This window comes from Dioscorea cayenensis, chromosome 12 (genome assembly GCF_009730915.1).
Source record: "Dioscorea cayenensis subsp. rotundata cultivar TDr96_F1 chromosome 12, TDr96_F1_v2_PseudoChromosome.rev07_lg8_w22 25.fasta, whole genome shotgun sequence".
Lineage (NCBI taxonomy): Eukaryota > Viridiplantae > Streptophyta > Magnoliopsida > Dioscoreales > Dioscoreaceae > Dioscorea > Dioscorea cayenensis.
In genome coordinates this window covers 1,734,233-1,743,498 of record NC_052482.1, presented here as the reverse complement: position 1 = coordinate 1,743,498, position 9,266 = coordinate 1,734,233, and the positions used below count along the sequence as shown (strand labels likewise).

At 34.4% G+C, this 9,266-nt stretch overlaps 1 long non-coding RNA gene and 1 pseudogene across 3 annotated transcripts; one reads left to right on the top strand and one right to left on the bottom strand.

Moving 5' to 3' along the window:
• The first annotated feature begins 1,872 nt into the window (after positions 1 to 1,872).
• Positions 1,873 to 2,569, top strand: LOC120273772 (annotated as a pseudogene).
• A 3,013-nt stretch (positions 2,570 to 5,582) lies between these two features.
• LOC120273859 lies at positions 5,583 to 9,266 on the bottom strand. Of its 3 annotated transcripts, none has more exons than XR_005540640.1 (3): positions 8,784 to 9,266; positions 8,442 to 8,701; positions 5,583 to 8,337 (listed from the first exon to the last, which is right to left on the bottom strand). It is a non-coding gene; the product is annotated as an uncharacterized LOC120273859 (long non-coding RNA). The 3 variants fall into 3 exon arrangements; XR_005540641.1 differs by having other exon boundaries at positions 5,583 to 8,326; XR_005540642.1 differs by having other exon boundaries at positions 8,442 to 8,676.

Here is a 9,266-nt window from a genome sequence, read left to right as displayed (position 1 = left end):
TATTACGTATTGCTGTTATCACGATAAATGAGATGATGACACGTGGTTGGTTTTGTTTGGTCGAAAGAATTAGATGAGCTTGTTATGATTATAAAATTATTTAAATTGAAATTTAAATAAATATTATTACTAATTAAAGTTATAAATAGTATAATTGGATAATTTAAAGTTATTATATTTAAATGTTTGTTTATAATCTTTGTGTTTATATAGAAATTTTTTTTTTATTTCTAATCCCATTGGGAAATTAGCGTTGTCTTTTTGAATTAGATCAAACAGGAGATGAAATAAAAATCATAGTGATGAATCATATTTTCCTATTTCGAATAGGGAGCGAGGAGATAAGGAACATTATCCCATTCTAAATAAAAAGTAGGGGTGTAAATAAAAATAATAATAATATAAAAGAAAAGAAGAGGGAAGAGAATATATATATATATATATATAAATTTCAAACGAAAATATATATATATATAGAAATTTCATATATATATATATGAATAATAATAAAAAGGGAGGGAATTTCATAATAATAATAATAAATATAAAAAGGAGATTATGGATAGGGATGAAAATTTTAAATTCAAAATTTTTTTTAAAAAAAAAATCTCTCCTAGGAGTTGGAGATTCTTCGAGTGTTGAGGATTTTTGGGACGAGGAGACAAGGGAGAGATTGAGAAAGGAGAGACGGAAGAAGGAGGAAAAAGAGAGAGGAGGAGACGAAGAGAAGAAGAAGAGAGAAGAAAAAGACGAGGAAAGTTGGACAAATAAAACAAAAAAAAACGATCGGTTGGATTCAGAGATAGAGTACTTATGTTTAAAAAGAGATCCATTATTTTGTAATCCTTGCATGCATTTTCTCACATGCTACGTGCGTTTAAAGAAAAATATATGCATATATATATATATATATATATATATATAAAGTTTTCATGCATTTAAAGAGAAATAGATATCCGTACATGCACTTGCCTGGATTCCTTTCTCTTTCTCAAAGAATATATATATCTTATCTTTTTATGCATGCATCTACATGCATGATCATGAATCTTGTTCTCTAAAAAAATATATATATATATGTAATTGCTTTCCATGCATTTAAAAAAAAAAAGCCCATGCACGTGCATGCATTCATAGCATGGTTTTCTTTTCCAATGTTATCAAAACCGGCCCGGACATCGATCCGGCTTGCAGCTCGGGTCTCGGGTCAACCTGCTCAACCGCTGGGCCATTCTCGGGTCAATCGCCGGTTAATAAAAATTATTTTTTTAAATATTATTTTTTAAAATTATAAATTAGTTTTTTAATTCTATAATAATATATAACATTTATTTATTATTTGTTATCAAATAAATAATTTAAAAGGGAAAAATAAATTGTAAAAATACTATGACAAAGATAAAAGTTAAAACCGATACATAATAAAAATTTTTAAAATTCAAGCTCTACATGACATAACAGACTCAACCTAATATCAAACTCATTCAAATATTCTATACATAACAAAAACACAACACAATATCATATGAATCCATAAAGTGAAATTTCAAATTTAATCAAACCAACTCAATCCAATACATATACAAAAAGTTACAAAAATTAAAGCGATGAAAATGTCATTTTTATAAACAAACGATTAACCCGTCGGGTCATTGAAACCCGCGAGGGTCACTGATTTCGGTCGGTCACACCGGGTCACACCGGCGATTGATTACTGTCCGGTCTCATGTGAGACCCGGACCGGTTTAGTCACCGGGTCACCGGGTCGACCGGTCGAACCGCCGGACCGGTCCGGGTTTGATAACACTGTTCTTTTCTTTCTCTCGTTTTCTCTGTCTCTCTCTCTCTTTGAAGAAATCTCGATCCCTTCCGATGGCATCCTCTGCAATGATTCTCGATCCCAAGCCTACCTTCTCGGAATTGTCCCTAAGCTTTGCAGCGATTCCCCTCCACCTCTCTCTCACCCGGCGGTGAGGACGATGATGACTTCTACGGCCACCTCAAGTCCTTGCAACGCCAATTAAGAGTTCATCGACATCCAGGAGGAGTATGTCAAGGACAAGAAGTAGAACCTTACACGAGAGCTTCTCCGAGCTCAGGAGGAAGTCGAATGTATCCAGTGTGTGTCCCTCGTTATCGGCCAGTTCATAGAGATGGTCGACTAGGACAACGGGATCGTTGGATCTATGACATCGGTGGCGCTGCATCGTCATTCAAATATTTCAGTTGATGTCCCGCCTCCGGAGGCCGATTCAAGTATTTCGCCTTTAAGTGATCAGTCAGAGAAGCTGGATGTTACTTATAATGATATTAGAGGGCGTGATATTCAAAAACAGGAAATATGTGAAGCTCTGGAATTGCCATCGATGCACCATGAATTATATAAGCAGATTGTTACAGACTCTCCAAGGGGCGTCGTCCTTCCCTATGGTCCACCTGTAGGCATTGGTAAAACTATATATAAATGCTTACCGAAGCTGTAGCCGATTATACAACTGCTGCATTCATATGTGTGATCGGTTCAAAATTTGTTCAGAAGTGTTTGGAGAAGTTCAGTATATCATTGTAGAGCTCTTAAATCAGATGGATGGGTTCGACTAATTAAACAGTGAGTGTGAAAGTTTCTAATAGGTTTTACAAGAGGAAGATGATTATAGAAGCTGTATAATTGTTTGATCCAGAGAAGCTTCGGGATAGTGATTTGTTGCTCCTCATGAGGAAAATTGCTGTCAATAAAGAGCTAGATATGGGTTTGATATCTAGAGCTACCAGGGTTTATAATCACTGGTCAGTGTGAAGAAGTTAAGAGATTGTGATGAGGTTTTGAAGGCAATGGAAGCAGGAGGGTTTGTACCAGATTACGATATACATACTCAAGTTGTGGTTAAACTTTTCGGTCTAGGTAGATTGGATACGGCTCTTGTATACATGAATGGTTTAGAGAAATTGGGTCATACTAAAGATGCGGATTCATGAGCTTAGTTGTGTTCATCAATTCAAAAGTATTGCAAGGCTCATAAACTAGATAAGGCATTGCCTCTCTTGCGTGAGATAGTTAAAAATAAGAGGTGCCGCATATATAGATACTTCGGTTGATGTGTTGGTGAACAGCTATTGCCATAATGACAAAGTTGATGTTACCGCTGGAATTTCTGGAAAAAAAGAGAGAAAAAAAAAGTAAAGAAAAGAAGAGAAGGAAAAATGAGGGAATGAAAATATGAAGGGTGAGTAAAAAAAGGAGATGGGAAAGAATATTGAAAAAATGGAAGGGTTAGGAGAGGAAAAATGAAAGGATGAGTTTAAAAAAATGAGAGTAAAAAATGAAAAAAAAAAAGTGAAGGATGAATTTGAGTAGGGGGTATTTTGGTAATTTTTCTTTCCAGGCTTCCTCTAGAAAAATCCTATGAAATTTCTCTAATTCCACCATGACTTTCTCGGGGTAACGAGACTTTTCATAAAATTTTCTCTAATTCCACCTTTGAAGTCTTGGCTTTTTTGGGGTAACGAGAAATTTTCTTAAATTTCTCTAATTCCACCTTGAATCTTGACTTTCTTAGGGTAACGAGAAAATTTTTCATAAAATTCTCTCTAATTCCACCTTGAAGTTTTTGACTTCCTTGGGGTAACAAGAAATTTTCTTAAATTTCTCTAATTCCACTTTTAGTCTTAACTTTCTGGGGTAACGAGAAAATTTTCTTAAATTTCTTTAATTCCACCTTGAAGTCTTAACTTTCTTGGGATAACGAGAATTTTTTTGTAATTTCTCTAATTCCACCTTGAAGTTTTGACACTCTTGGGGTAAAAAGAAATTTTTCATAAGAAAACAAAATCAAACTTTCTCTTCAAGCTCACTTTGAAATCCTTTGACACTCATTGGAGTAAAAAAAGTGAGATGAAAATAAGAATAAAAAAAATTCTTTGAAGTGAAAAGAAGAGAAAAATAAAAATAATAAAAATGAAAAGTTCACAAAAAAAAATCTCTCTCATCAACACTCATTAGAGAAGAGTTGACGAAGATAAGTCTCATTTCGGACGCCTTTTCGACACTCGAGTAAAAACTACTTTTCTTGAAATGAAAGGAAGAGTAAAAAAATGAAAATTTCATGAAAAGAGGAAAAAATGATGATGAAAAAAAAATGAATGAATAAAAAATTTTCACAAAAAGGAGGAAAATGTTTCTCGTCAACACACCTTGAAAATGTTGAGTTGGGAAAGATGTCCATTATGAGGTCTTTTTCGAGAAAAAATGAGTTTGAGATCCATTTTTAAAAAGCAAAGTCAAAAATTATCAGGTTAACGATCTAACCATGTTTAAGGTCATGACTTAAAAATCCAACGGTCAAGTCTCAAAAGCATTAAAGAGTCAAGACCCGAAAATCGCTTTATATAAGTCGACAAATGCAACTCTGAAGTTTCAAGACGCCAAGAAGTCAAAAACTTGAGGAGTTTCACAAGTCAAAGACCTGGAGATTTTTACAAACGCAAAGAGCCAAAGTCTTCAGCGATAAAAGAAGCAGAAAGTGACCAAGTAGAACTTTAGAATGTAGAGTGGGTCGCAGCTGGACTAAACTATGCTTTCAAGACACAAACCCACATAAAAAAATCAAGAGAACTACATCCACAAAGCTAAAAGGATCTTCTCGACACACTTTTCAAGATAGAGAGCTAAGAGGCCAAAGTTAAAAATAAATTTTTAAAGAGCATGATAGAAATAAACTCTTTCTAAAAATCTCTTATAAGCTCTTTTAAGAGAATAATTTCTCTTCTTTTCAGATTCTGTCTACGATCACGAATCGCATGCATCTTTGAAAATTAAATTAATAAAAAAATTATTATGTTTACTCACCACTCTTATTCGCGACTTGCTTTCTTAATCTGGAGGTTCCCAGGCATCGTTCTGGGGAATTAATATTAGGGGTTTGCCCCTAATAGGAGTCATAAACCCACAATCATCTAATATTAGGGGTCAATCCCAATTAAAGGCCGGGTGGAAAGAAAGGAGCCCACACTTTGATATATAATAAATTGGGGAAAAAATAAATTGGAAAAAAATATATTTTAAAAAAGTCAATTTTGTAAATTGTCTTCTAGAATCTAAGAAAAAAAAATTGACCATAGGACCTACATATTATAAACAACCCAATTCGAGACGGTTCTCTTCATATTCCTTGTAATAAGAGTTTTTTTTAATGACAGCAATATTCTTGGAGTTCAACCTATATGATATTTAAAAAACTAAAAATTTAAAAAAAAAAAAAGGGATTTATGTATGGTTTTAACAACCAAAATTAATAAATTTAAGAGCTTTGTATATATATATATATATATATACACTGATCCCTACCTTGAGAGAAGATTACATATAATGGTGTGATTAACTAAGTTTAAATCCCTAACAATTGAAAGAATATATGACCCATGTCAAACACCTAAATATGTATTGAAAAATAAATATTTAGTGGTTTGGTTCTAGTCCCCGTCCTGTTATGACTATTAGAATTTTCAAAATACATAACATCACAAAAGGCCTTTAAAATTCAATTTGTCTATAATTTGTCTTACAAGTCTCAACACAACAACCCAATACGAAATTGTTCTCTTAATTTCCTTTCTAAAAGCCTTCAGTAATTTTTGTTTACTAAAATTCAACAGTAATACAAAGCAACCAATATAACCCAAGAAAATATCAAATAAATAACAAAAAAAAATATTCTTGAAGACCAATATGACAAAAAAGAATTGGATCTCGATGGATTCGAACCACCACCCACTCCAGCATTTGTGAGTAAATTAACAAAGCTAAAACCACAAATGCAAGAGCACTCTGCCAATTTTGAGCTTAAGATCCTGCATACTGAACTCTCACTGTGCCCAATGAAGAAAAAAAGGTGACTAATCAGTTAAAGTTGAGTGCATCATGACTAGAGCAAACAATTGCCAGAACAAATTAAATCAGCTAAAGCAATGGCCTCCGTATTAGCACCAGAAAGTGAACATCTAAATACAATGCATGCAGCATATAAAAGGCTAACCGGCTAACAAACAGCATCAACAAGCTAATGATAAGACTATAGTTATCAGCTCAGGTACCACAACAAGAACTCATCTTCATGTCATGGAAAGGAATCAAACTTAGTCTAAAATTGGACGATCCAACAAATCGAAAATATATTATGATTACCAGGGTATAACTAGGAAATCCCCAAATTCGAACTTGCGATAAAAGTTTGAAACCTTCACTTGATAAACAATGATAACCAACTTATTTTAACTTACCCCAACAGAAAAATGTGAAATTTAAACCAATTCCCCCAAGCATATGTTTGAAAAGCTCACTTGAAATGAGCAACCAAAAGAAACTCCTTCCTAACCGGTCTATGCCGCAACTTCTGAGACCGGTTTCACTTAGCTTTACGAAGATAAAAAACTCGTTTCCAAAACAGCAAGAGGAATGGATATTGGGTGACCACAATCCAACTTGAGATCAATTGACAATAACATATGAATCATGTAGCAGAGTGAACCCTTAAAGAATTGAGTCATGATAACATCTGCAAAGTCAAGAGAACAAATATAATAAATGGATTAACAGAGAAGCTATTGAAGAGACCAAAAGCACAAAACTCATTCATATAAAAAAGCCTAACAGAGGAGCAATATAGCAAACTACAACAGTTAATTAAGATTTAAATATACTGCATTTATCATAGCATTGAAAAGTTTGGTAGAATGAATACCAAAACAAAGCACCTAGCACAAGTTAATTTTTTTTTAAAAAAAGACGAGAAAATGAAAACATGGTCTTGTATAACACTTAAAAAATAGAGGACTAAGCTCAACTACATCTACACTATCTAGGAACCAATGCATAGTCCGAACACTTTTGACTCCTTATAGATGCCCAGTAATAACCTGGTAATCATAATATATGTTAGATTTGCAAATCTTGCGAACAAATTTGCAGTAGAATGCACCAACACTAGTGCACCAGACGACAAAAATATAAATGCTACTACTAAAACAAAGCAACCTTTTAAATAAGTCTACATTTGCACAGCTAGCCATACTTTGAAGAAAAAGTGGAAGATGCTTAAAAAAATTGTTAGTGCCCATAAAGAAATGGTCAGGTGAACCATGCCATCCTCAGCTACTTTGAAAAGACTAGCCAGTAAACTCTCAATGCGAAGACAAATTCCACAAAGGTGAAAAAGATGTAAATCTTGACGCTGATCTTAACCAATTTGAAGTCCTAGTCTGTGATTCAGGGCATTTAAACCATATTCTTCATGCCAAGCATTCTTCAAACAATAACCAGCTCTCTTCACCAATATGCAAGTTCTCCTCCTAAACATCCTTCTCTTATAGCATGCTTGCGCTTCTGAACTTCAAGAAAATCTATAATAACTACAAACTTTACAAACTTCTCTTATACAAGATAACTAAATTTGCCTTTCTGTATGTACAACAAACACTAAAATAAAAGTACAAAGAAATTGGCATTAACTCCAGAAAACAAATTGATGAAATAATGTTTCTTGACTTAACATTCAATATGAACTCAAATAGACCAAATTAGAGTAAAAATTACTTTATAAACCAAAGAGATTGTGAGTGTTAGATGGCAATAAACAAAAGTTCAATTGTGATCATTAGACAGCAACAAACAAAAGTTTGATTGTGAGCCTTAGGCAGCAGGACTAAACTAATGTGACTGGGATGTGATGCATAATTCTGGTAAGTACGTGATGATGGTAAAAAAAATTCATAACGAACACTGTAGATGCAGGGTAGAAGTTTTTACCTGCGATTAAGATGGGAGACATACATGGTGAGGCAGATCACATGCATGGCCTGCCAAGCGCCGGAGATGGAAGGTAGTAATCGGTAATAATCGTGGAAGTGCTGTCATTGGTGAAGGCGTAAGCACGCGCACACAGAGAGACAGAGACACACACACACACACAAGGAAGCACACAAGATGAAGGGGAGAACCCGGGGGAACTAAAAAACTCAAATCCCCGTGCGATCTCCCCCTCAAGAACCACAAAAAGGAAAATTTTATTAAGGATTTAGCGACCTGCCATGCGAGCGCACCCATCATGGCAAAGGTCATATTACATAATTATACATCACCTTTATCACTGCAGCTGATCTTTTTCTTGGATGGAGATGAAACCGGTTTCAATATACACCAAGAACACAATAGATCCGCTTAAAAACTACCCAAACAAGCAACAAATCTAAATATACATCTGTTCTTCCCTTCCTCGCGACCTTCCAATATGATTCAGCAGCAAAATTTTCATTGTGGGCTGGATAATCAATCCTGCACGATTTCTACAACAGATTTAAGATCAACAAAAATATATAATAAAAAAAATTACAAGAACCGAATCTAAAAGCATTAAAGAATTAGGACGAAATATAAAACAACTCCTTACCTTCTATTTGACGATCCTTGGCATTAAGCAAACTTTCCCTCGTGTTGTCATCCAAAACTCAGATGACAAATCACCAAACGGAATCACAATCTTATGATCTGGATCTTCATACCCGAAGAATTAATCTTTTCCGCTGGATCTTCATCCCCGAAGAATTTATCTTTTGCGGAAGGAACCTGATCCTCGTCGCAACCTTTTTAATCTTTTGCGGAAGAAACCTGATCCTCGTCGCAACCTTTTTCAAGAAGAGATCAAGGAACCTGATTTTGATGAGGTTTTCAAAGAAAATTAAAAAAAAAAAAATTGGATTAGTAAAGGCGAAAACCATTAAAAAAAACACACCTTTTATAGAAGAGACCAACTCCTCGTCGCATCCTTTTCAAAAAGAGCTCAAGCAATCTCTTTCTGATGAGATTTTCAAACAAAAATCATCAAAAATCCAATTTGTAAAGGCGACAAAAAAACCAACGACTAGAATCACAAACCATCGCCTTGATCTTCATATAAAGAAACCAATTCTAAAAAGGGACGGATCATCAAGAATAACTTTCAATAAGAGATCAAGGAATCCACAATCAAACATAACTCGCCGATAATTTACTAATTTTGTCATAAAAAAATCGGACCAACAAAACGAAAAACACCGAAAGCTATATCACCGATTGAATCACAGACCATCGCCTTGATCTTCATACCAAGAACCAATTCACGAAAGGCTCGGATCTTCAAAAACCGCTGTGAATAAGAGATCAAAGAACCCGCAATCACAAAAGGGGAAACCATCGACGAAGAAAGGAAAAGGGAAATCAAATTAGAGAGATCGAA